The 25,642-nt window shown below is 40.3% G+C and overlaps 1 protein-coding gene across 2 annotated transcripts in view; it reads left to right on the plus strand.

The window, feature by feature from the left end:
- The first annotated feature begins 1,882 nt into the window (after nt 1–1,882).
- Nucleotides 1,883–25,642, plus strand: part of RASGRP3 (RAS guanyl releasing protein 3) — a 60,813-nt gene continuing 37,053 nt past the window's right edge. For both annotated transcript variants that reach the window (XM_065631395.1, XM_065631396.1), the window contains exon 1: nt 1,883–2,041. The gene's annotated coding sequence lies outside the window, so the exon portion shown is untranslated. The remainder of the gene's footprint in view (nt 2,042–25,642) is intronic.

The raw sequence follows: 25,642 nt of genomic DNA on the forward strand, positions 1-25,642 counted from the left end.
CACTACAAAGAATTCTATTCCTCTTTGTCAGGTTTGTAGTATGTGATCTGCAAAGATTGGCATCTTCCTAAGACTTTAAACTTGTCTGCTAATTACCAATAGTAACACAAGAAAAAAAAAATCATATATTTTGATCATATTTATATCGTAACTTTCAGGTCTTTCTAGAAATTAAATTATTGATTTTGAGAGGAGTTTCGCTTGGAGCACTCCATTTTTGTTTAACTTTATTTTTAAAAGTACTTTAAAGGCAAACCTTGGTCTTGAGTTGTTATTAATTTTCAAGAAATCAACGAAAATGTTTATTCATCCACCACTTGTACATGTATTCTTTTTTTCATAAACAATCACATTCTTACCATGGGAAACAGAATCTTTGCAAAGTTCGCAACAAGGCAGGCACTTTCCTGAAGGTGGTCTTAATTTTTATATAAACTGCGCTGGCATCATCTAATCTGCCTAAAGCTAACACAGATTTCCTACATAAAAAACCATACGAGCTACCAGTCATGGTCATTGCCTACATAATATGACTGAAACAAAAGGTTTAACGTTTTCCAAATTCCTCAAATGCCACAGGTCCTTAACTCTCACCACTTTCAGCAGGACTTGAATGTGTATATTTCACATACAAATCTTAAACAGAAGAAAAATTACTCGCCCACATGGCAACATCTACCTTTTAAGTTTCTGCCTTCCCACTAAAATAATCATGAATCTCAAACCATACATTACAGTCTTAACTATCTTCAAGAAGCACGCTGCTATTCTAACATGAAACTACCACTGTAAAGACCACCAGAAAGCTTTTTTTACAGAATTTACCTAGTTTGTATAAACTGAAGGAAAGGCATGTACCTCAGACAGCAAAAAAGTGGGAATAGGGAGAAGAGATAAAGAGCCAGGTAAGTACAGTACTACAATATCATCTTAATTGAGTATAATCTGAAAATGGTGTGGGTTTTTTTTTAACTTGGCAGGGCCTTGGAAGCTTGGTATGTATTTTTAAAACTACTAAGCTGAATAAAATTAAATTTGGGAAGCTTCTGGTCAAAAAACTGACCCAAAGCCCATTAAAATAATTGTTTATCTCAAATTAATTCATAACATGTATGTGACGATTTTAACGTAGTTGCTATTCAAGAGCTATTGCTGCACAGCTGTCCTCATTGAATACATGCACAACAGTTCTGTTTCCCTGTATGTAAATGCACTTTGCTTAAATGCTTCCAACCTCTTAGTCTCTGGCTTGAGGCAGCAGGGTGACACTGAGGAAGAAAGTACTCTGATGAAATGATGATTCATACACTTTAAATGTCATTCTTATGCATGCAAGATCTGCACCTCTTATAAAACATATTTTGACATCCTAAAACATGTTAGGCATCTTTGTCCTTTTTTCTAAGCCGAAGAAAATCTGTTCTAACTCTCCAGTCTCAAGCAATTTCAAAGATTTAATCAAAATTAAGTACTTAAGGGAAGTGATAATTACTTGAGAGACTAAGGTCAAAAGGCCTAAGTGCTACTGTGTCTTATTTTTTTGTGGAGTGCAAAAGATGACATCCTAGCATGGTTTTGAAGATGTATTTTCCTCACACAAGAGAACTGTGTCTGCAGAACAACCTTTATCAAATTATTTTACTTATATTGGTGGGGGAGGGCTTTCCTTTGTTTAAATGCATTTCCTGCCTTCCTTACTGCTATAGACTGTGTTGTGGCAGGCCTATTTATAGTCCAAAGAAAGGAAAAAGCACGACTGGAGGCAGGAAAACTAAGTTGGGAAAGAATAGAAGGAAGTGTGGCTGCCATTTAGCCAAACAATCTAGAACTAATTGAGCTCAAAAGAGCCCCAGCCTCAGTGAAGCTGCTGGGAGTGAATAGAGCACAATCCTGCTTTTCTCTCCAGGGCCCCACCAGGGCTGCTGAGTGTGAGAGTCACATACAGGACACTGCCGAGGAGCAAATAACCTCCACATCTCAATGTGAGAAGAACTCTTTTAAAAAGGGAGTGTGCTGAAAGTTAGATATCTGTCTAATTCAGGTAAGTGTCTCCTTCTGGCATTTCTGCTTGCTGCATTCTCCATGGCTTTTCAGATGTGGCCAGACTGGTAAATGAAAACAGAACAAGCTTTGGAGAAGGTACTGTATCTGATTTTTAGATAAAGCTTTGGCAGGATGTCTGATTTTTAGATAAAGAAATCTGAATTCAATTAAGGATTCTTCAGAACTTTCCTTAAGCAAAGAAGCCTTTGCCATATATCCATATAGTAATTTTGCTGTTTTCCTCACCTGTGTTGTGTTCATCTTATAACCTGTGATTAAGTACTAGGGAAATGTTGATGGTAACTATGTGTCCTAAAGAAAAATAATGAAGTCAACTCTGCATTAGATTAAATATATAGATTTAGAGACAGAGAGAGGGAGGGAGACGTATATGTAATATATATTTACACAAGATGTGTTAATTTAGAATACATAAACATATCAAAATGTATATAATTTATAGCTCAAGTTTTGTGAGAATTTAGTTGTATGAGGTACATTTGAAGATAGGAACTTAGTCAAAATTAAAGCACCTGAAAGTTTCTATAGGTTTAGAGCTTATGGCAGGTAATTTTTGTGCGCATGCATAAAAATATACTATATATAGATATCAATATGTATTATTCATTGTGGGTTTGCATTGCAATACCATGTAGTTGTCATTATGAGGTCTAATTTAAACTGACAGTAGAATTCAAGTGGAAATTTTAAATTTTGTTATTTTCTGATACTACACAGAGTTATACTATCATGACTACATGTGTAAAAAGCTCCATCTTAAGACATACCAGTGTACAGACTGTATTAATTCATTGAATTAGCATCAAAAGGACAGAATTTTAAGGAGGAAAAATGAAAAGTTAAGACTGTGTTTGATTTTTTTTCAGTTTCCAATATGTCCTTTGCCCTTCTAACAAAGGAAATGCTGTTGTGATTTGAAGGCAGGAGGATAGAAGCTGTAAAGTACTAGATTCAGGATTTCATCATGTAATTTTCATCTTCTTTGAATGACCTATGAGAATAAGCTTTGTATTAGTCTTGTGTGAACACATTACGTCGATGCATACGCCATTCAGATTATTCATTATTCAGTTGTTGCTTAGGATTAGTGGTTTATTGTAAACAGTTGCTGGTGAGTAAAAAGGAAGTGTGATGTGTTGTTATTCTACTGTATCCCTGTAGCATGCTATTATGTTTAGAGTCTGTTATTGTGAAGATACAAGGCAGAATGTCATCTATGTGAGTGAAAAGCTGTGACAGGACAATTGTGAACTGCAGCAGTCAGCTGAAAATCTGATCCAGGAAGGTGCCAAGCAGCAATTCCAAAGGAGCAGATGTTAGTCAATGCTCATAGAAAGGATCAGGCTTTTCTTTATCTGGTTTCAAAAATCAGATACCAAAAAAAAAAGGGGGGGGGCGAAGGGGCTAAATAAAAAATGTAAGATTAAACTGTGTAACCACCATTATGCAAGACAAGCTTTTGTAAAACTCATAGGATGGAGGTGATAAAACGTACTGATACACTTTTGCATTTATCTGTGGAAATGATATTATAAATGGTACTTAGAAATTGCCTATTTAATACCCTTAATAGATTCATATACTTAATGAAGAATTAACAGAACAAATTCTGATGAGAGGCACAGACACAAAAACCCACTGAAGCCAAGAGAGTTGTTCATACCACTGAGAACAGTTTCTGGTTTTTATAGTATGCTGTATGGGGAACATGACAATAGCCCAAAGCTACCCTATTCTTTCTTCAATCCCTTCTCCCATTTTATCATCTAGGGCAGGCTCAAAGCAACTCAGAACTGGGGAAAATGTGTCAGCAATACAGCTAGTGGTGCTCAAAACATACTATGCAGTTTCCAAACAAGTCAGATTGTTTTAGAAAGAACTCCATTTTAGAAATTACTATTAGGTTTTCTGTCTTCAAGAACTTGAGGCCAGTATTTTCAAGCTTGTCTCTGTAACTGCGAGAGTTACTAACCCTAGTTTAAAAAATGGAAACTACTTTACATAGTCAGATAATCAAAGAGGTAGCAATTTTAGGGGAAAAAACACACACATAACTGCAAGAGTTCACAAGTTCATGCGTTCAAAGTTTGCAAACTAAGAGTTTTGTTCTGAAGAGACAATCATTCCAGAAGGCCTTAGAATGACATTCACACCCCTGCACCTTATAAAATCTTATTACCTGCTAGGGTCTAGCTTCTCTGCAGGAGATTATTTCTACATAAACACTTTTGAGTGTTCACAAGTACTAACAAGGTTGCAATTATTAAGACTCCAGACTAAAAATTAAATATGAGAATTTGATATACCAGAAAGAAGTGGAGGTTCACATGCTTTCTACCCTGCCAGTATTTTGCTAGGAGATACAAAGAAGTTTAAGGTTGGCAAATAAATACTTCAGTCAACTGTCACTACTGTGTGAGCAGCGTGGATTTCTGGTTCCAGGAAAGCTGACTTACAGAAAAATCGCATGGCTTAAAAAAATAATGTCACTTTGGGTGACAGGCAAACCATGCCATGTTTTCATGCAAAGCTAGCTCAAGTTTAGTAGGATTTATTATTCCTCATGCAAGTGCTCCAGTGTAAGTACCTTAATTTCTCCCTAAGCCCCTCTTCCACTATACCAGATGCTCTTACAAGGAAGCTTTGTGCTCCAAGTCACAGTCAAGCCTGCTAACATCTCAGGAAAAAAAAAAAAGGCACAGAGACTTAGAAGTACCAGTATGGCTGTTTGGGGCAGTCAAAGCAAGATTTTTTTTGAGAACACATGTACAGCCTACAGCAGTCTCACTCAAAAAGCAGAACTGGGGGAGAGGGAACATAAAAAAAAAAACCGCTAAAACACATTAAGAAATCAAAGTTCAATATTGGACAGCATCAAAATAGTTCTACAAAGAAAAGCAGCTGCTCAAAACAGAAATGTCAGTCCTAAAAAAAAATTTCTTTGATAATGTCTAAAAAGCCCACCTTATAACTATGTGCTGAATAACATCCTGACTTGTGCAAATGTTTATACAGGTGCTTAAATTAAAGCACGTGAGTAGTCCCATTGATTTCAAGCAAAATTATTTTAACAGGCTGATAAAATTTAAAGCCAGGTAGAGTCATTAGATCACCTAGTCTGACTTCAAACACAGCATGCTAATTTTACCGTTCCTCTTGTCTGACATCCAAAAGCTTGCCTGCTTACAACAGAACATATGGATATACTATGTTCAAGATAAATGTTTAAGGGGAAGATCATTATATTCTACATGCATGAGTACACAGAGTACATAGAAGGCACAGATGGATCCAGATTCACTCATCTCACAGCAGGTTTGGAAGTGTTGACCCCAGAATGTTTGCATGCAATGCAGCAGAGCTTGGACAGGTTGCTGGATAATGTAGTCTGACTGATAAACATGCTGTGTGTTGGATTTAGTGGAGACCCTGCCTGCCAATTCCACCAGGTTAGGCCTTTTTGATCTATGCCTCATTTTACAGTGCAAACACAAGCTTAAAGTGCTATTGTTTACAAGGGTGTGGTGCATTATTTTTTAGGGTTTTGACGGAAACTGCTAAAGGAAAAAATCGTTCAGGTTCTTTCTAGGTAGAGGAAGGAAACAGGTTTGCTCTTCTTTTTGCTCTTTTCTGGGTCTGTTACTAGACTCCATCATTTCCACTCTTGTACAGCCAATGCAAATGGAGTAGGTCAAGCTGCAGGGTGGGATGTCTGTTCCAGCTCAGGGTATTGCTTTAGGTTGAGACTCAGATCCTCACTACCAGTTTGTGTTGCCTCACTCAGAAGAGACTGACTTACTGAACCAAGAACCACTGTGACATCAGTGGTGGCAGGGAATAAGGGAGGAGGAGAGCTGGTTTTGAGGATGTGGTTTTTGTTTGAGTAGGTTTGGGGTTTGAGTAGATTTGAGGTCTCCTGTGAAATGTTGCATGCGTTAAAAAAAATTGCCTCATTCAGCCCATTAGTCATTGTTATCCCCTTTCTAAATCTGAGGACCAAAGGTACAGAAAAATTAAGACTATCTCCTATTTTTCATGCCAGATTTGTAATCCCTAAAATCTGGTATCTCCCTATACTTCTTCAGAGAAAATATTACTTGAGTTAAGGCACAATTACCATTAACTTACAGATGTGAGTGGACAGCATTTCCACAAACCAGAGTGCAGATTCTAAGCTGAACATCAAGAGAAAAGGAGGAGAGTCACTAGTAATGCATGAGTTAAAAGGTTGCATTAAGTGATGTGGTTATGCTATTCACACCACTCTTACACAATCCACCCTTATCACCAAACTTCATCCTTCCACCTGCCATCTCTACCTCCTGGATCCTCTCCTTTACTCTTATACATCTGCACTTCACAGTTGGACTAGATGGCTGTTGTAGGTCCCTTCCAATTGAAATTGTTCTATTCTAACTTCTATCCACCTCTTCTGCACCTTAGCACCTTTACTGCACTTCCCTCCTCCTAACTCCAGTAACCCCTTCCCCATATTCCACTCCATTCCAGGCATACTGATTCTGGGTTTTCCATTACGTAGATCAAGTGCTTAGGGAAAAACTAAAAGCCATCCAAAAGGGGTGGGAAGACGGCTGGAAGGATGAGTAGGAGCCCCTCTGGAACATGGTATGAGAAGCACTGAGGGCATGGACCATTGGCAGAGTGGCGTAATCCCCACAGAATTCAGCAGCCACAGTAACAAACACCCAAATCTCTACTGAACAAGTGAAAACATCAGTCAGAAGTTTACAACTGGGCTGAATGTTTACTACGCCAACAAAAAAATCCCCCACTGCCTCACTGCCTGCCAAGATGTAACTGATCTGTCAAAAGGCAGGTCTGTACTTCAGAGCCTTGAAGTGCCACTGGTTTTCAATGCCACACTTACAAGACATGTTTAACAGGGCACAACAATTTTTCACCCCCCATTATTTCTGGGAATGGAATTATTGGATATTTTAGCTTAATTCGCAAACTACAAATTTCAGGCAGGTATACAGCATATAAAATTTTTGTTTAAATTACTGTATTCTCATATACTTTAAAACACTCTGAAGCATTTTTTTTTCTAATAGAAAGCAGCCAACAACTTTAATCATTGCTGTAGGCTCCACCTAGGACATATAATTGCTGATATAAAGAAAGGCCTGATCTCAAGGGTCATACCTACAGATGACCTAATTTGATGATACCTTCTCAGCTTTTGCTTTCTTAGCCATACCATGACTATTGGGTGTACCCTTGAGTATGAAAGAGGAGGTACACAGTGCATTTGCAGTACTCCTGTGCCCCCTAGAGCATTGTATTGAAGAACCTTGAAATGACTAAAAGTTGCTTGGGATATAACATTGCCTGTAGATGTGTAAAACTGATTTAATATAATGTAAGGTTGAGAGACTTACATAAATTACTTTCAGCAAAATTTCCTTTCCATTATGTCCTTCAGATGCCCTTTAGCTGGCAGCTTAGTGTAAGAGCTGTTGGACTATTTATAGATGGCGTTTTCATTGCACTTAGGTATTTATAAAAGACCTTGTCTAGTGAAGGCTTCCATGGTCTGCTTACATTCACTTCTGCTGATAGTGAAGGCTATATAATATCTGAAGCAGTGAGGTAGACCAGCAAACCAGGCATTGTTTATTAGTTATGGTTTCCACATATTCTAAAAGGCTACGGTCAAATCACAGTGCAACCATTTAGGAAACATAATAACACAGACTTGCAGTTAGCATAACCTGACATTTATGTCCATGGAGGATCTTACCTTCTGTTACAGAAACTCCAGAGGAACACATTAACAGGAAAATAAGACATTTTCAGGCAACCCACAAAACAGCCCTCCATAATTGCCATATTCAGAAAATGATTCTTTATTCCAAAATTTTGCACGGTATCAAAGCACTGGTGCTAAGTTCTCAGGGATCAATTTATAAATGAATGCATCTACTGTTAATTAAATGACACATAAGCAAGGCATAGCCAAGTATGTCTAAAAAGAGAAAAAATAGTTAAACCATGAAATAAAGCTTCTCCTACAGTAAGGAGAGGCTGTGGATCCATTTATCCAGCATCAATAAAAGCAAACAAATCTCAAACTGAACTAAAATGGGGTGGCAACTGTTCCATTCTTCAGTTCTTGTGACTTTTCAAAAAACTATCCATATTATTTGTTTGACATTAAAATTTTAACCTTACGTGCACCCATCCCTACCACAATTCAGTGCTAACTCTACTCGTTTTTTGTTGTTCCTGTTCAGTATTTCTCCTAGCATGTCTGAGAAATCTATGTTCGGTTCTCAATTTTTATTTGAGGGATCAATGTCCACAGAGAAAAAAGTACCCTTTTCAATCCAGCCTTGAGTTGTTTTCTCAACAGAAAAGCTAATATGCTGTTGTGTAACAAATAGCAAAGTTTTGTCCTGCAGAAGATGCCATCTGGTAGATATAAGAACACAACATTATATTCATTGTGTCTGCATTAGCTACCTTATCTCTTTTGTATGTTGGTATTTCTTAAAAAAAAAAAAGAACAGAAGAAAATAAAAAATGAAATCAAATAAACAATAAGACACAACCTTCCACAAAATTTTTGAGACTTTTATTTTCAGGAATTATACCCAAATCATTTTTATGTTCTGTTTCATGATGACTTAAATCTGTCCATCTAGCATAAGGAACTGATAAACTTTTTCCTGCATAAACTGCAATTAGACTTGATGACATTTTTTACTGAAACAGAAAAAATCATTTGTCTACTCATTTCAGAAAGTACAAAGGCTCCTTTTCTTTTTAGGGGGCACATCCCAAGTTGTTTGTGGAATATTGCCATTCAGTCATTATCATCAAATTATATGCCTATGTGGAGCATGACTACCAAATAAAAATAGGCAGCTATTCAGTGCAGAGTGATGACTCTGTTCCATGTGCTATTTCAGATGGCCCAGGTACTGCCAGTGTTTAATCAAGGATACCAAAGGGTCTTGATAACTGTAAAAGAGTGTGATTCAGATTGTATGAGCATAGAAGTGGACAAAGTAATATGAACGGTATTTGCGGACTGGTTGACTGTTGTGGAACTCATTTAAATCATGTTTTCTTATATATCAGCAGGGAGTAATTTTGTAGCAAAGTTTGTAAAGAAATTTAGGATTACTTTTACAGCTGCATATAAAGTTCTGTTATCCTTGATCTCAAAATGCCTTTTAGAGGAAATGAAATTACATTTATCAATGAACTCATCTGGTCAATGGGCCGTGCGCTAAAGCACAGTGAGTGCTTTCTTCTTTCTCTGAGTGAGGCCTGATATTTTCCAGCCAGATCTGTGCATGGTCATCCCTGGTCAGGGTCTGCAGGAGCCTCCAACTCAGTTCTGCAAAGCCAGTTCTCATCATCTCATCCCACCAGTGTCCTAAACTTAAATGAACTCATTCATCATTGGCCTATTTATCATTTTTGAATTCACAGTTTTTACAACTCCTGTACTCCTCTTTTAAAGCTTCCTCAGCAGCTCAGAAGGCCCCAGGGTCACAGAGCCTCATGCATGGGGACGCTCTCTTTAGATGCCTCATCCAGCCCCTCAGGCTGGCCAAGAGGAGCAACTTCCTGACGTGTTGCCCAGCCTGACAGCACACTGGGGCAAAATGGTGTTGCACATCTGCAGCAAACATTTGCTGTTTGCCTAGCCCTTTAGCTGCTATGCCAGAAGCATTCCTCGTTGCGCTGCACTTACCCCATTTACCAACGCAGAGCAGAAGCCTGGCATCATGCTACCCTCCAGCGTTTCAAGCACGAAACCACATCTCTGGCCTCCGAGGCGAGGGTCTGAGGCGGCTGCAGCGGGGACCTCAGGCCGCTGGGGGCTGCTGTGGAACTCCCTGCAGCGCCGCTGGGCTCACGCCCGCGCCCGGTGCCCCTGTCTCGCCCGGCGCCCTTCTGCCCCTCGAAACGTCCGGCCGAAGCGGCGACGCCTCTTGGCAGCGCGGCCGTTGAGGGCGCCGCGCTGCCCCGCTCTGAGTGGCCTAACGGTCCTAACGGCCGGCGGCGCGCGAGGGGAGGACGGCTGCTGTGCCGCGCTCGTGCTCCCGGGGAGGACCAGGAACGAGCCTCCCCGGCCATAAGCTGAGGAGACTTTCAACTGATGGCTCCTTCTCGCTACTTTGTTGTTTACACACATTGGCGGGGTGTGGGCGCAGGGGCAGGTGAGGACAAAGAAGGCACCAAGTCCTGCTGCGTCACCGGGGAAAGGTCGGGGTTTGGGCACCTTCACCTCCCAGGCTGCCGGCAAGGTCCTCTGACGGGCTGGGTACAGCCGTGTCTGGCTGCGTTATAAGAAGCCATGGAATGTGAGAGGTTTTTCCATCAAAACTTGTCAAGGAAACCCAGCAGTTTCTCTGCGATACCAAGAAAACATGAGACCTGCAGAGCCATGGGTAATTAGCACGAGGGCTTCCTGCCGGCACCAGGCTGGGCTGGCAGTGCTGGTGGCTGCATGGTTTCATAGCTGCCTGTATACGTAAAACAACGAGCTGCGTAAAGTCAAAGGAAGTAACCCAGGTTACCCTTTTTTTTTTTTTGTGGCAGCCCTCATCTTCAGTCATTTCATAGAATCATGGACTCATTTCAGTTGGAAGAGAACCCTCAGAATCAAGTCCAACTGTAACCTAACCTAACTTTGGCACTAAACTATGTCCCTAAGAACCTCATCTATGTGTCACCTCCACGGATGGTGACTCCACCACTTCCCTGGGCAGCCTGTTCCGAAGCTTGACAGCCCTTTCCATGAAGAATTTTTTCCTAATATCCAATCTAAACCTTCCCTGGTGTAACTTGAGGCCATTTCCTCTTGTCCTATCGCTTGCTACTTGGGAGAAGAGACCAGCAGGTTTCCATTGGTTTCTGATATGTGCCAGCTAGATACACTGTTATAATTTAATAATTTTAGCAACAGGCAACTGTCTGGTTCTGAGCAATTCTTTGGACTTGTTCAAATCCCAGTTGCAGTACTATTGGTGCAGGTTGTATTTCAGAAAAATACCTTATAATGCCCTTTATCATCAGGTGAGTTTATGCAATCTTGCGAGACATGGACTGCTTACCAAACAATAAAATAATATTACCACATCATATGCTGAGGTTTGGCAATTGCCTGTGTCCTGTCAGTCTCTCTTCAATTTAAAGTACCATGAGGGTTTCAGCACAGTATATCCTACAAGTGGGATGGGAGTTAAGCATTTCAGAAAATGAGGTTTTGCATCTGAACCTCAAAATCCCGTTGATAGTATGCCTTTCTCCTTAAATACCTAAATATCTTTAAGTACGTGACCAAGTGAAAGGGAATTGGGCACAGAGTCTCAGTTGAATTTCAGTCACGTATGGCTACATATCACCCTGGAAAATTCCATCAGAATCTGTTCATTTCTTGACTTCAGTGTTTCTCCTTCATTTGTCCTACATCTGGGAACATGGAGATAAGGACGCTTTTGTTTCCCATTTTGCTTTCTCTGTTTAGACCGATAGTCCCCACCTCAAAGGGTCTATCACAGTCTGATTAGACAGTGTCTGGCATAATGCAGTTCCTAATCCATGCTGCAAAATGCAAGATACCAAAATTAAAATTATCTCCAGTATTATTAAGGCACTAATCACTCTACTATTCAAACACGAAAAGTTGTGATGTTGACCCCTAAGTACAACTAATCCCCAAAAGTGATATTGTTCACTTATTTTTCGTGATCTGTGGAGTGGCTTGGTCTTAAAGATGCTATGAATGCCACAGCATTTTAAATTGTCCTATTCCTGATGGTTTACTTTCCTAAATTTAAACACAGTAAATTGTGAAGTCAGAAACAAACCTGAAGCGATCAACAGGCATAAGTTTAACTTTCCATTTGTACTGCACCTACTGTTGATTAAGGCTTATCTACTACTTGTTGTCAGTCATTAAAAAAAAGTTATGGAGCACATAACACCACGTTTCAGTCAAATGCTTTAGCAAAGGCTGCTGTTATGAAAAGGATTTTCTAGTAAGGGGAATAATGATCTTCAGATTCTGACCTCCTGGCACAGCAGCGAGATTTATCAGGAGGGGCATGTGACTAGTTAAGACACACAGCCCCAGCCTGAAGGAAACAGCTGCTCATTTCATGCTTTAGCACTTGGCAGCTGGACAAGGAAGGGTGATGTTTGTGTTGAATACTTCTGCAGAACCAAGTACAGTAAGTGATTTTCCCTGTTTTGGGTTTTGTTTGGGGTTTGTTGTTGGGTTGGGGTGGAGCTGGGGGGTTGGTTTTGTTTGGTGGTTTGGGTTTTTTTCCTAAACTGCCACTGCTTTCCTATTTTCATACAAGACCTTTCGTAAGAACACTTAAGGGTGAGGTGTATTTTTTATCACTTCATTGATAAGCAGTCATTCATGCTCGGAACGCTGATATTTTTCTGACTTGTGTTTAACAATAGCATTGGTTTTGCTCTTGCAGGAACAAGACAGGTACGGTGTTTTGTCCTGATGCTAGCCGTGGAGGGAAAATGGTGTTTATTTACTCAGATGATGGTGTGAAGAGGTTGTTTTATGATGAATGTATTTTCCTTTCTCTGTAGAGCGAGTCAATAGGTAATGATGCAACTTGAGTACAGAGCGATTTCAGTATTTGGCTTAAAAGTACTCATGTAAGGAATCGACAGAGGTACCCCCTCAAAATAGTGTGATTGATCTGAAGAAAGTTGCTTGTGACTGGTTACTTTTGGGCATGTATGAAGAGATTTTTTGGAAGAAAAAAAAAGAAGGTAGAAGCAGAGAACTACAGGAAGACAGTGAAGATGCACTAATTAAGATATAATTGAGTCATTCTGGATAATAATGCATAATTAGATTGTGAAGATTGAAAAAATCCTGCCCAAAAACAGGGAGTAAGTTTTCTAAATATCTCCAAGTTTTTTATTCCATTTATTTTTGGATACTTGCATTTTTGATATTTTGCATCATGAATGATTGATTTCCCCATCTGATAATTTTTGACTTTTACGGTCTGAAGTTTTGCTTTAAAACACAAGAATTGGAGCATAGGATATATATAAAGTAACTTTTGATCAATTATTTACCTAGAGATGAGTTAGTTTTTTTGGAGGAACACTTAGGAGGAATGGGAACAAATTAATAGGAGATAGAGCTGGGTATGTGATGAGACCGAGGGATGCCAGGTGTGTGGAGAAGGTTAAAGAGGGACAGAGGCAGGGAGCAGTGGGGTCCTGTTGAGGAAGGTGTATATCAAGTCGAAAAGCCTAAAATTTCAGCACCAGGACCAAGGGTAAACATTGACAGGTTTAATGAATCATGTGGTCCCTCCTTTAAAGATGGTGAGAATAATCCTTGTTCAAAGACTTCTCACATAAGAAAGATAAACCTTGTTTATTTCTCTTTTCATTTTCTTTTAAACCATAGTTTATGGCTTTGCTGCTTACTTGGAAATTTTACGGGAAAACGTGAATCAGTTTCAATTTTTCACAAAACCAGAAGTCTGCTTGGCTTCCTGCCTGTTCACGTCTCTGAGGGCAGACTGCCTTTGAACCAGGAGCTCGAGTACCGTCAGGCTGCCGTTACTCTGCAGCTCTCCTGTGCAGATGGCACATCAGGCCAGGGGTGCAGCAGGTCCCCCCGGGTGCCTGGCTTTGCACTCAGGAGCTCCTGGTCCACCGGGAACCTTATTTGCAGTGGGAACCCTCAGGCCTGTCCAGGTGTCTATCCCATGTGGCACAGGGAGAATAGCTGGTCTGCTCTTGCTTTTTTAGTCTTATCAGAGGAGAACTTTCTTCAGAATTGTAGGAATTCTTCATTTTGGGTAAGATTATACCATGGTTTGCTTGTTTCTAGACATTGAATTTTGTGTTTGTGATGAATATTCTCTGTTAAGCAAACTGCCCAGCCATATGAAAAGGACTGTTGAAGGACTGTGCTTTGAACCTAAGTTAAACCACAAGTTCACTAGAAAATAGGAGCTCAGACCATTCCTGCTGTACCTTCTTCTTCTCTATTTCTGGCACAACTGCTGTGCCAGGGTTGGGGCAGAAGACTGATGTAAAGCCATATGGTTCTTCACTGGCTAGATTATGAGCCTGCTATATGTGCCTCTTGTGCAACTGATTTTATTCTCAGGCATCCCTGGGAATTAAGTATAGTATAAAAGGCAACTAGTGATAATTGTGTAGTAAACATCAGCTAACTGCACTGCTGAGCTCACCTTCAGCTAATAATGTCTGAAAACACATTGTCACTGAATTGTCTCAAAGAAATGTAGCAGGAGAGCTCAGTTTTATGCCTCTATACTATTGATTATTAAGGTCATTTACAATAAAGGAGAATAACAGAATAACTGATCACTTGGATCTGCAAAATTTCAGGTAAGAAACCCTGCTTTATTTACAGCTTCTAGCTGTCATTACTGTATCTTATTTTGAATGAAATTCAAGACTCATGACTAGACTTCTAAATCCTCTGTTCACAAAACAAAGAAAACGTTACCAACATTACAAGATTCTCAAAGGTGCAATTGTTTCAATCCTTATCACGAAACCACTTTGGTAGAGATAGTTACTGTTAAACATGGAGTGTACTTTGAGAAACAAAACTATTGCAGTCTTCAGGCTCTCCTCACTTTATGGCTTTTCTGATCAATTCCAACCGCAACATCTGTCTCTGCAGCACCAGTCATGGAGCACCACTGGGGCACACACTGATTTTGCAGTTGAGCAGAAGACACAACCTCTGCTCCACCACTCTTTTATATTATTTTATAATATCCTGATCTCACAAAAAATGTGCTTTTTGAATATACTCCCCAACTATGTTCATGTAAGTCAAGGCAGATCTGCTTAGGCATGAAGTATATGAGTTAAATTTCAGCATGCTTTGTTTGGGGAAGTGCTCAGCCCTTGCTTTTCCCATTGATGTGTCTCCAGAAAGTCCAATACCTAATAGAAATTGTTCATCCTGGATTTTTTTTTTTTTTTTATTACATAGTAGAGGAGACTCGGTTAACAGTGTGACTATTGCTGTCCCTCTGCAGAAGCTCAGTGCATGCTGATATCCCTGAGGGCCTTGTAAGGTTTCTCTTCAATCCTTTTCCTTCACTCCACGGAAATGATTAGGGCAGCCATACAGCTCTCTGAATGGGCGTATTTCTGTGCTATAGCAAAGCATCTAGCTGAAGAGTAACCACAGTTTTTCCAGCCCCCCTCTCTAGTTGAAAATGCCATTATAGAGAGGAGCCACTCCCAGGATGTTTCTGAATAAAGAGAGGAAACTACTTTTAAAAATATTGAAGGGTTACTTGTGTGGGTTTTCTTTTTTTCCTACGCTGTCCAGGCCTGGCTACGGAGCATTTGTATAGGTATTCTAAACAACTTGCACAGAATGTTTTCCGTTAACATACTTGTGGTACAATCACTTTTCACCACTAAATTTGATAGACGTGTTTTCGTGTTGGTCTTCTCTTTTAAGTCAGGAATGGCAATGTCTTATACGAGTAAATGTCTTATATGAGTAAAAAAGCTGAAACAAATTCTCAGGTCTTCAGATTTTTAGCTGTTCATTTTTCTTCTCTGCATTTTTAATATTCGATGTGAATAGCCAGTGCAGTAGTACTTTTTCATTAATAGGTTTGCTTATTGGTGTAACATATCTAAAAAACACTTGACCACCAGATTACGGGCATTGGGACAGGGGAAAACTTTTCTCTTGTGATGAAGATAAAAGAGTATCAACTACAAGCACTGGCATTATCAACAAAATGGACCTGTGAGTCCAGTTCAGATACAAAGACTAATCCTGCAAACGTGCAGGTATTTGCTCAGCTGAACTCATGAGTGGTCCCATCAGAAAGTTCAGCTTACATCCAAGTATGTATGGGGTCAAGATCAAAGCGTGGGCATGTGGAAATACCCACACGACTGATGTTTACAGCTCAGCAGAAAATACGAGTACCCCTGAGAATTACTCTGGTTGTTTTGGTGGCCATCTGCTGTCTCACTTCTCTGAATAGTAGCTTCTCTTGCTGCAGTGTCCTCTGACCACATTCAAATAGGTGAAATGGTCTGATTCTCTCTACACTGTACTCTCCCACCCGTGATTTATGCATATTCTCTTTGCTAATGATCTGGAGTTTCTCAGGCAAGGGGAGAAGGGTTTAACATCTCAGGAACCTGCCAGGCATAGTAATCTGTGCAAAATTAGTGAAACCTGAACTATTCTTGTTCAGGTACTTTATATCTTTAGTTCCTGCAAACAGAAAATAACCATATCAGCTCAAATTAGCACAGATTTAATATTAGTGATTCAGCAGTATGTCTGCTTTGAACTACCACAAAAGTCATACCAAGTTTAATATACCAGTAGCTAATACTTATTGGTACTACGTGTTATGTATATCAATGCATTTCCATATACAACTCCTTCCACTACTGTTAAAATTGCTTCTTTTTTCAACACCTACTATGGAAACAGATGTTCCACATGGAGTAGCAGTGGGCTTGTGCAAGAGCATCTGGAGTGCAGGAAGTGTGTGCAGGAACAGGATCTCAGAGATTAACATGGATTTTCCATTCCTTTTGAAGTATATTTTGATACCCCTGCCTGAAGCAGGTTGATGGTTTTCAATGTAGAAGTCAGTCTTAGGGGTTATTATTTAAGTAAGTCATACATGGTATGGCCAAATGGATTGAACATGACCTATTGGCTATATTTGCATGCTTGCTAAACATGTTGATGAGGCTGTTTTTGACACGTGATTCAAAGTTGCGTATATTCTTTATCATGATGCTATATTCTTTTTTATATTCTTTAAAAGAGACATAAGATTTCTCTAGCTTAAACTTTGGTCTCACCAAATGGAATATCCTTAATCTGAAATAGCATCGTTACAGATAGGCTTCTATTAATAACCTGTAATTCACTTAGGTCCAGCCAGTCTATAATCTTGGTGCTGGTTCATACAGCATGCATCTATGAGTTCTGTTTGTTTTGCAGTGACCCAGTGTTTGGACCCAAAGCTTGTTTGGAAATTTCTCATGTTGCTAGTGTAAAGTAGAAAAAAACAGTTTATGCAAATATGTGATTGATTACCAGTGGGGCAAATTACATCAGAAAATCTTTGCTGGACTAGGGCTTGAGTCAGCTTGCTGTCTGGAAATATAGTGATTTTTGTCATCTGGATCAGAATAGCCATGACATTCCAGCCTTATCACACTGTTGTTCATGAAATAGCTTCCTTAAAAGACTAAAGATGCTAAAGATGTCTTGCCTACTTCAGCCTGCTTGCTCATGCTCTGCTTTACCGAATTCATGAACGCATACTTCCTGGAACAGCTGCCACCCTTCCTAAAACTCTTGATTTCCAGGCCCTGCCCTAATGACTGTCTGTATATTTTTATCTGAAGTAGGCATTGGGGCAGGAACTAGAATTCACTCTTTTTTTTTTCTTTCCATCTTCTTGAGTGAGTACTCTTCTCCTTAAATTATACAGAATCACAGAATGTTAGAGATTGGAAGGGACCTCGACAGATCATCTAGTCCAATCCGCCTGCCAGGGCAGGAACACCTAGGTGAGGTTACACAGGAAGGTGTCCAGGTGGGTTTTGAATGTCTCCAGAGAAGGAGAATCCACAACCTCCCTGGGCAGCCTGTTCCTGTGTTCCGTCACCCTCACTGAGAAGAAGTTTCTTCTCAAATTTAAGTGGAACCTCTTGTGTTCCAGCTTGAACCCATTACCCCTTGTCTTACTGTTGGTTGTCACCGAGAAGAGCCTCGCTCCATCCTTGTGACACTCACCCTTTATATATTTATAAACATTGATGAGGTCACCCCTCAGTCTCCTCTTCTCCAAGCTAAAGAGCCCCAGCTCCCTCAGCCTTTCCTCATAAGGGAGATGCTCCACTCCCTTAATCATCTTTGTGGCCCTGCGCTGGACTCTCTCCAGCAGTTCCCTGTCCTTCTTGAACTGAGGGGCCCAGAACTGGACACAATATTCCAGATGAGGTCTCACCAGGGCAGAGTAGAGGGGAAGGAGAACCTCTCTCGACCTACTAACCACCCCCCTTCTAATACACCCCAGGATGCCATTGGCCTTCTTGGCCACAAGGGCACAGTGCTGGCTCATGGTCATCCTGCTGTCCACCAGGACCCCCAGCTCCCTTTCCCCTACACTGCTCTCATCACATACAATCTCATCACATTCTCATCACATACAGTCATGCTTGTGCCTGCAACCCAAAGAAAGTCCATTATTTTATTTAATATGGAATTTCATTGACGTTCTGGGGATGGTAAATCTACTCTGTAGTCTCAGCTGAGAAAGTGAGTGATTTACAATCCTTCCATTAATGGGAAAAATTGGTCCTGTATCTCTCACAGCTTTAAGGGGTGTTCAGAGGTCTGAGATAAAGAGCTTGGGCATCACGGCTGCACTTATCTGGTATAGGAGTGATGTGCTAGGTGTGACCAGAGGATGCTTACCACAGGCAAGGCAGAGAAGTTTCTGGTTTACAGATCCCAAAAGGATTCAGGACTGACCTTAGCAGGAGGCTTCTTGGTGTTGCTGACTCTGATAAACTTCTGAAAGCCCACTGTTGGGCATTTGAGGAGTTTAATATTTAAAATGCAGAAAGAGGCTAAAACCTCTAGACAGTCACCTTCTGGGATGAGGAGGTGAGAAGTGAGACACCAGGCTGAGAATCACACCCCTGGAGTCAGGTCCTGAAAGTGAAAGGGAGCCAAGATTTGGGTGCTTTTTATTTTTTTATTTTTTTATTTTTTTATCTAGTTCTCAACTCACATTGCGGAACTGAAATAGGAGACGTGGTTTTCAGATTCATATATCTTAAGTAATCTGCTCTTTTTGGAATTCTTGCACTGATTTAACTATATAGATTCAGAAATTCTGATTACTTGGGCACAGTTATCTGGAATACTAGTGCTTATAGAAATACAATTCACTCCTGGAAATAAGGTTGAAAAGGAGTGAGCTGTTTTGAAAACCTGACTGCAATAGCAATCAGTCTTTAAATGCCAAATACTGGTGGAGGGAAAACAAGTCCCTAGCCTCTATCTCAGCTTCCAAGATCTTCCCAACACCTCCTGCCCTTTAATTTCCTCCCCTTATTTGACCACTTCTTTCACTTCATATTAAATCCTGCGGCTATGTGGTAAAGTTTTCTTTTTTTAATCATTATTGGAGTTAAGCAGACCCTTCAAGAAATTCTGATAAGCTCCTTAAATTTAATAAATATATGCTAAAGAGGAAGTAGTTATTAGTTTCTTCTATAAATACAAAGCAAACAAGCTTGGATGAATTTAGTGTCTTTGAAGTTACTTGTGAGAGCGACAGGTATCTGGGATGGTCTAAGCCAAAGGCGTTGTACTGCCAATCAACTGGAGGGGCTTTACCTACACAGCCAAAAATATATTCGTTGGAGTACGTGATTCTCAACTGTTACAGCTACAGCAACTGCTCATGTTGCTTCTCAAATAATGGTGAGTTTTTTGGTATAACATCTCTACAAAGTATGCATTTTGGTATTTTTCAAAGATCGTACTCTTTTAGGCAAAAAATACAGGTTGCACTACAAATACGTGAGCTTCAGAGAATTACAGTGCTATATCTTAACACATGAGCATTGCAAACTTAACCAATGGGTTTTGGTAAGGCTTGTTTCTCTGAAGTCCTGCTGTTCCGTTTTGTGGTTGCGGAAGAGGGATATTTGTCTAGCTGCAATCCTATGTTAAATATTCTTTCATATAGTAAATATTTAACTAGCAAAATAATATCAGCAAACTAAAGATCAAAGTTACATGTTTAATGTATTATTTACTAAGGCAGGAGCTGTAAGATGCTTTTCCTGTTTTTTTCTTTGAGATAGATTTTTTTTTTAATATATATATACTGCTCCTTCCCTTTTTTCTAATTGTCTTGCTGTTCTGTGTATTTTTATATAAAGCACCTTCTTCAGATGAACTTGTGTTTATGTTTCAAGTCGTTTGATGAGAAATTCCTGTGTTGCCTTTACTCTCTTTTTAAAGAAGGCATTTAACTTGTTGGCTGCAAACTGTGTTATTGTTAGGAAGGTACGTGGTTATTAATAAAACTCACTCTGTTCCAAAAACTTGGATGTAGGAATCAACTGTGGTGACGCTGGTCTTGTATCCTGTACTCTGTAGACTACTTCTTGTATCATAAACAATTTTAGAGGTTTAGAGGTTTGCTGATTGTCTTCAGTATGGTTGTACTAACCGGTGTATGTTTCTTAGTGGACTGCTTAGTAAGGAAACGGGGTTTAGTCAGCTGACTGACAGTGGCTTTGTTACCTCTGAAAAACGTACAAAATCTAGTCAGGCACACTAGAAAGAACAATCAATCTCCTCCCTGCTCTTCGCTGTTGGAGGCTTACTATTTTAAAAACTTCTGAACTGGCTTAAGAAACACTGTGTGCCTATGTTCAAAATACTCTCTTTGCATCATTAATAAATCCAAAACTGCCATTGTTTCACCCATCTTCCTAAGGGAAACTTATAGAAAATAACTAGATGTAAGGAACTGTTTACATATTTTCATGTCCAGCATCTGCTGACAGAATTTTGCAAAGAGAGATGCTGGATCTCTCCTGACCTCCAGGCTGTGTTTTCACTCTACCAGCTTTTTTGCACACCTGCTTGCCTGTGAATTGCGAGTCAGCGGTGGCTTCTGCAGATGCAAAACCAGAGCACCGCACAAGGCAGGCATCCTTGATTCATGGGAGTGTGCAGCAGACAGCAATTTGCATGAGTTCCTAGGATCACACAGCAAGTCTGGCTACTGTCACATGTGTCAGTGTTTTCCAGCATACCATTTGAATTTGCATTCTCTCTTTAAAGAGCAGCTGGTCTTGAATGGGAAGGTGCCACAAGGGAGTGAGAAAATTTACTGACCATTAGCAACTGGTCTAGTCTCTCTCCTTGTCTGGGACCTCCTAGCACATCTGTGGGAAAATAGCAGTTACATGCGAACCACTTTCTACATTCATCAAAGGCAAAATGAAGGACGATACCATTAGAAATGCACTGTAACTGCCAAACGAGCAAAAGGAGCCAAAGTTCTGTCCTGCCCCTATGTCCTTTTAACTCTGGCTTGCTCCATCTCAGACATCCAGCTTCCCATTACTTCAGTCTCTGAAAGCCTCTTCCTGCCTTTAATGTTTTGCCAGTTGCTGCCTTCAATTTACTGCACTGATAAGTACTTCCCAGGCTGTTAATGTGTAGTTGAGATATTTCTGAAGCTGACCCATGTTTTGGTTGTGGTCGCAGGAGGAAAGGTCAGCAGCAAAACTGTTCTTGCTACACAGAGAGGCCACTCCTCACACCAGGATAGGTGTAGGTTGTGAATTCACAGACATGTGAGGTAATGTATGGGATAATAGGGATGAAGAGGAAAAAATAAACATGCACTTAACCTCCCCTCTTCACAAGATGATACCCTTGCTTTTATTAGATGTAAAGTAACTGCAGTAGTTCTTCAGCTGGGGAAATGCTGGAAAGAGTGGGAAATCAGGTATGGTCATTGATGCTGGCAATGATAGCAGGTAGGTAGGAGGTGTTGAAGCCTCCCTTCACCGATATCTGTGACTGCAGATAATAATTTTTTTTTCTCTTGATACAATATAGCCGCAGAGCTGGAAAAGGGAAGAGAAGTGGTTTAGCATCTGGTTTTCTGGGGTACTTTCCTATAATCTCTACTGCTCGAGTAGGCACAAGCCTGTACAGGCACAAGCCTGTAAAGCTTGACATGCTTGAGAAACTCCATAGATGTCTGTAATTCCTGTGGCATCATTGCAGTGTGTGGCGCAGATGTTTGCAATGTGGCTGTCTGCCAGCATGGGCCTATATTGTGCCATGAGCAGTTAGTCTACAGTGGGAAATAAGGGGAAATTACAGAATTACATGGAGTGAAAAAGCTTCTTCTAAGGGAAAATCAGTTTGGAAGCCACGGGTTTATCAGACAAGAAATTTGATACCAAACTTACTGAACTTTAACAGAAGTTAGAGGCTCTCATGGTTACTCTCTGCCTTAAAATTGATTGAAAAGTGGTGTGAAACTGAGAGGAGTGTTGACTCTTAAAACTCTCATAACTCTTGGAAGATTTAATAGCTTCAAAAAAGACACTACGCAGGGACTATGCTACTGTAGAATAAATTTGGCTAAGTTAAAAATAAGACAAAATAAGCTTTGTGGGAGAAAATGTGAATATCCAAGCTGATCAGAAGGCCTAGATAAATAGGACCTAGTATTTCTTAGTAATGTAAATAATAAATCAATGTGATTTTTCTAGCTTGGCTGTAGGACAATACAGCTGGCAATGTAAATAATAATAAAATATTAAAATATTTTGTGACAGATACACTCCATCTTTCAGAACTGAAGGGATGATTATTTCTCCATATGTGTTTTAAAATAACTAAAAATGGTTTCTGTTGGGCTGGTCCAGTCTCATTAAAGGTATGCAACCGTGTAACCAGTCAAAAATATACATTGATAAGGTGATTTTTTTTCCTTGAGTCAATCTATGTGACTAGGTTAACAAACTGCACTTTTTCATGAAAGACTGTGAAGAGCTGTATGCAAGTCTATGAATAATAAAGGTAATTGCCAAGAGTTTCTCTTAAGGCTTACAGGCAGTATAACTTGTAAGAGGTATTGAAAGTGTGTCGGTTCAGTTTCTGAAAAAAAGATTGGATTCAAGTAGTATGTGAACTCTTATTGCCTTCAGCTGTCCTCTCCCAATGGTTTGTGCTTTTGCAGTGGAGATCTCTAACATGCCTGAAAGCCAAATATTCTCAGAAGAGTTGTGTCCCCTGGCATCATACATGCTAATCAGATGTCTGATATTTGTAATTTTATTTTTGCTTTACTGGGAATAGCAAAACAATTTTCGTGACAAATCTACTGAGGAGTTTGCCTGAAAGTTTTCCTCCTTTGAAGATGAACTAAGGTCTTCTTTAGTTTTTCCTTTGAACCTGATGCATTCTGGGCAATTGTAGTACCTTGACCCCTAGAAAGTGGAAGTAAGATGTTGTTATTATAGTGCATGTTCAGATTTTACTGCCATTGTTAGTTGGAGATACAGTTACAGCCACAATGCCAACATGGTAAATTGAGGAAACAAATATAGAAGTGAATGGAAAAAGCTGAATTATTGTCGATCACCAGTTCCGTAAACACTACAATTGCAATTGAGAATGAAACCTTTGTTATTTTTACAAATCCAGTTATCAAGTTATCCATTTTAGGGGTTTGTAAGTGAGGAAACCTGGTTTTTTTTCTGTTATCTCAGAAATCATCTTGGTTATCTTTCACAGACAGAAGTAATGCTGTCTAAACAGCTCAAGCCTTAATCAAGTGACTTTCTGATTACTGGAAGTATTTGATCATGTGCCTGTCCATTAGCATTCCTTATGATTTCTGTAAGCTGCTTCTTTATTGTAAGTCAGCAGGTATTGTACTCCATATACTAATTTATGAACTTTTACAAGGCAATATGTGGCTCCGAACTAAGAGTTTCATGGTGCATATGAGCAGATCCATATATCCACTTGGTTTCTTACCTAAGATCCTACTCATTTAACCTCTGTTCTTGTAGAAGAGTAGTTATCTAGGCCTCAAAATAATTTATAATAGCCTTCTATGTTAATTAGCTGACCTGTGATGACTTGAAAGTAAATATTTAGTCTGGGAGACTCTTCCCTCAAAGTTAAGCACAATGAAATAAATACATTTTGACAATTTGTAACTTGCATACTTTTGTGCTATGGTGATGAATGCTCATCCCTTAGAGGCTTTGTTGGATGTAAATGGCAAGGCTTTGGCAGCAGGCGGCCACAGGCATGGCCTCTGTGGGAGGAGACCAGGGGCTACCCTGTGCTGAACACAGCTGCTTTCAGCTGTCTTTGCAAGGGACCCACAGGTGAGCCCATCAGCCGAGTTGGTGGTACCTTGTGAAAAGATGTTTAAGAAAAGGCAGAAAATGCTGAGGGGGAGGGAACATGGAGAGAATAAGACAATAGAGAGGCAGAGGGAAGAACAGAGGGAATAACGAGGTCAGAGGACTAGGAGGTGCTCTGTGGTGGAGCAGGTACTTTCCTGAAAGGACTGTGGCCTGTGGATAAGTCCATGCCAGAACAGGTATGCCTCTGAAAGGAATGTGGCCCATAGAGGTCCCATGCTGAAGCACAGGACAAGAGAGAGAAGGAGCAGCAGAGAGAATCTGCTGTGTACTGACCTTGACCTCCTGCAGGGCTCATTGTCTCACGGAAAGGACTGAGTGCAGCCTGCAGCAATAACAAGGGGGAAGGAGGGGTATCTGGAGTGAAATTAAATTCCCCAAGATGAGTCTGTTTTGCCCATGACAGTAACTGGTGAGTGATTTCCCCTTCTTTATTTTGACCCATAAGTTTTCTTGCTCCTATTCCTCCTATTTTCTTCCATTGCACTGCAGTGGGTGGTATTGACGAGTGGCTGTGAGGTGTTTGGCTGCTAGCTGAGGCCAACCCACCACAGAGATCTACTGGTTTAGGGTAGGGGAATGAAATGGAGTTGGTGAAACTTTATCCTGTAGAGCCTGTAGAGCTGTGTAGCCACTAACATCCCCTGTGCAGTGTCTCTTGTTAATACAAGGTTTGGCTCTAGCTGCCCACCAGCAGTGTACACTTCGCCATCTCCCTCATCCTCCCTTTTGAGACACAAATGTCCCACTCTTTAATGTCTTTTGAAATTCCTCTTTCATCCAGAAAAAATAGTGAATCAAAGCACTAGGGTGCAGACAGTTACTGTGGTTTATTGCATAACTACGGCCTGAATGTGTGTAGCAAAGGTGAATAAGTACTGGTGAGTCACACTGGATGAGCTCAAGACTCTCGTATTTCATTTTCATTCCTTTCCTGCCCCCAGCAAGGCTTGTATCTTGCATTCATGGAGCAGTGCCACAATCTCTCCCTTGTTCTGTGTCCTTGCTCCATTTGACAAATGTCATTGCTAAGCCAGATGTGCAATCCTGCAGACAGCTGCATGTGATGGTTGAGGTCATGGACTGGGACAGAAGCGGTGGCATGGGGCTGCCTCACAGCCCAGCATCACTGCACTTTGCTGCCTAGCACAGCTTTGGCATGTGTCAGATGCTGGAGGAACTTGACCGTCACTTGCTCAGAGTTTTCTAGAAATTGACTTGTGTGTTCCATAATAAAGAAACTGGTAGGGACCACCTACAATAAATATTTAACTGCTTGGAGGGGCAAATCTTCAGGGGCAACCTAAGACCTGTGTTGACTTGAGCCCAAAATGATGTCTCAGTTGCACATGTGTAGGCAAAGGTACAACCTTTATGTGTGCCAGCTGGGATTCTTATTATGGTAATTACACTAATATGTGTGGAGACTAATCACAAGAAAGGGCCTCATTGTGAGAGCGTCCACTACATCTGCAAGGCAGCAGATTAACTCTGTCTTGAAGAACGTGCCCTGGAAATGAGCAGGACGGGATAAAGGAAAAAGGTGTAGCAAGGGAAGTTA

This window comes from Caloenas nicobarica, chromosome 3 (genome assembly GCF_036013445.1).
Source record: "Caloenas nicobarica isolate bCalNic1 chromosome 3, bCalNic1.hap1, whole genome shotgun sequence".
NCBI lineage: Eukaryota > Metazoa > Chordata > Aves > Columbiformes > Columbidae > Caloenas > Caloenas nicobarica.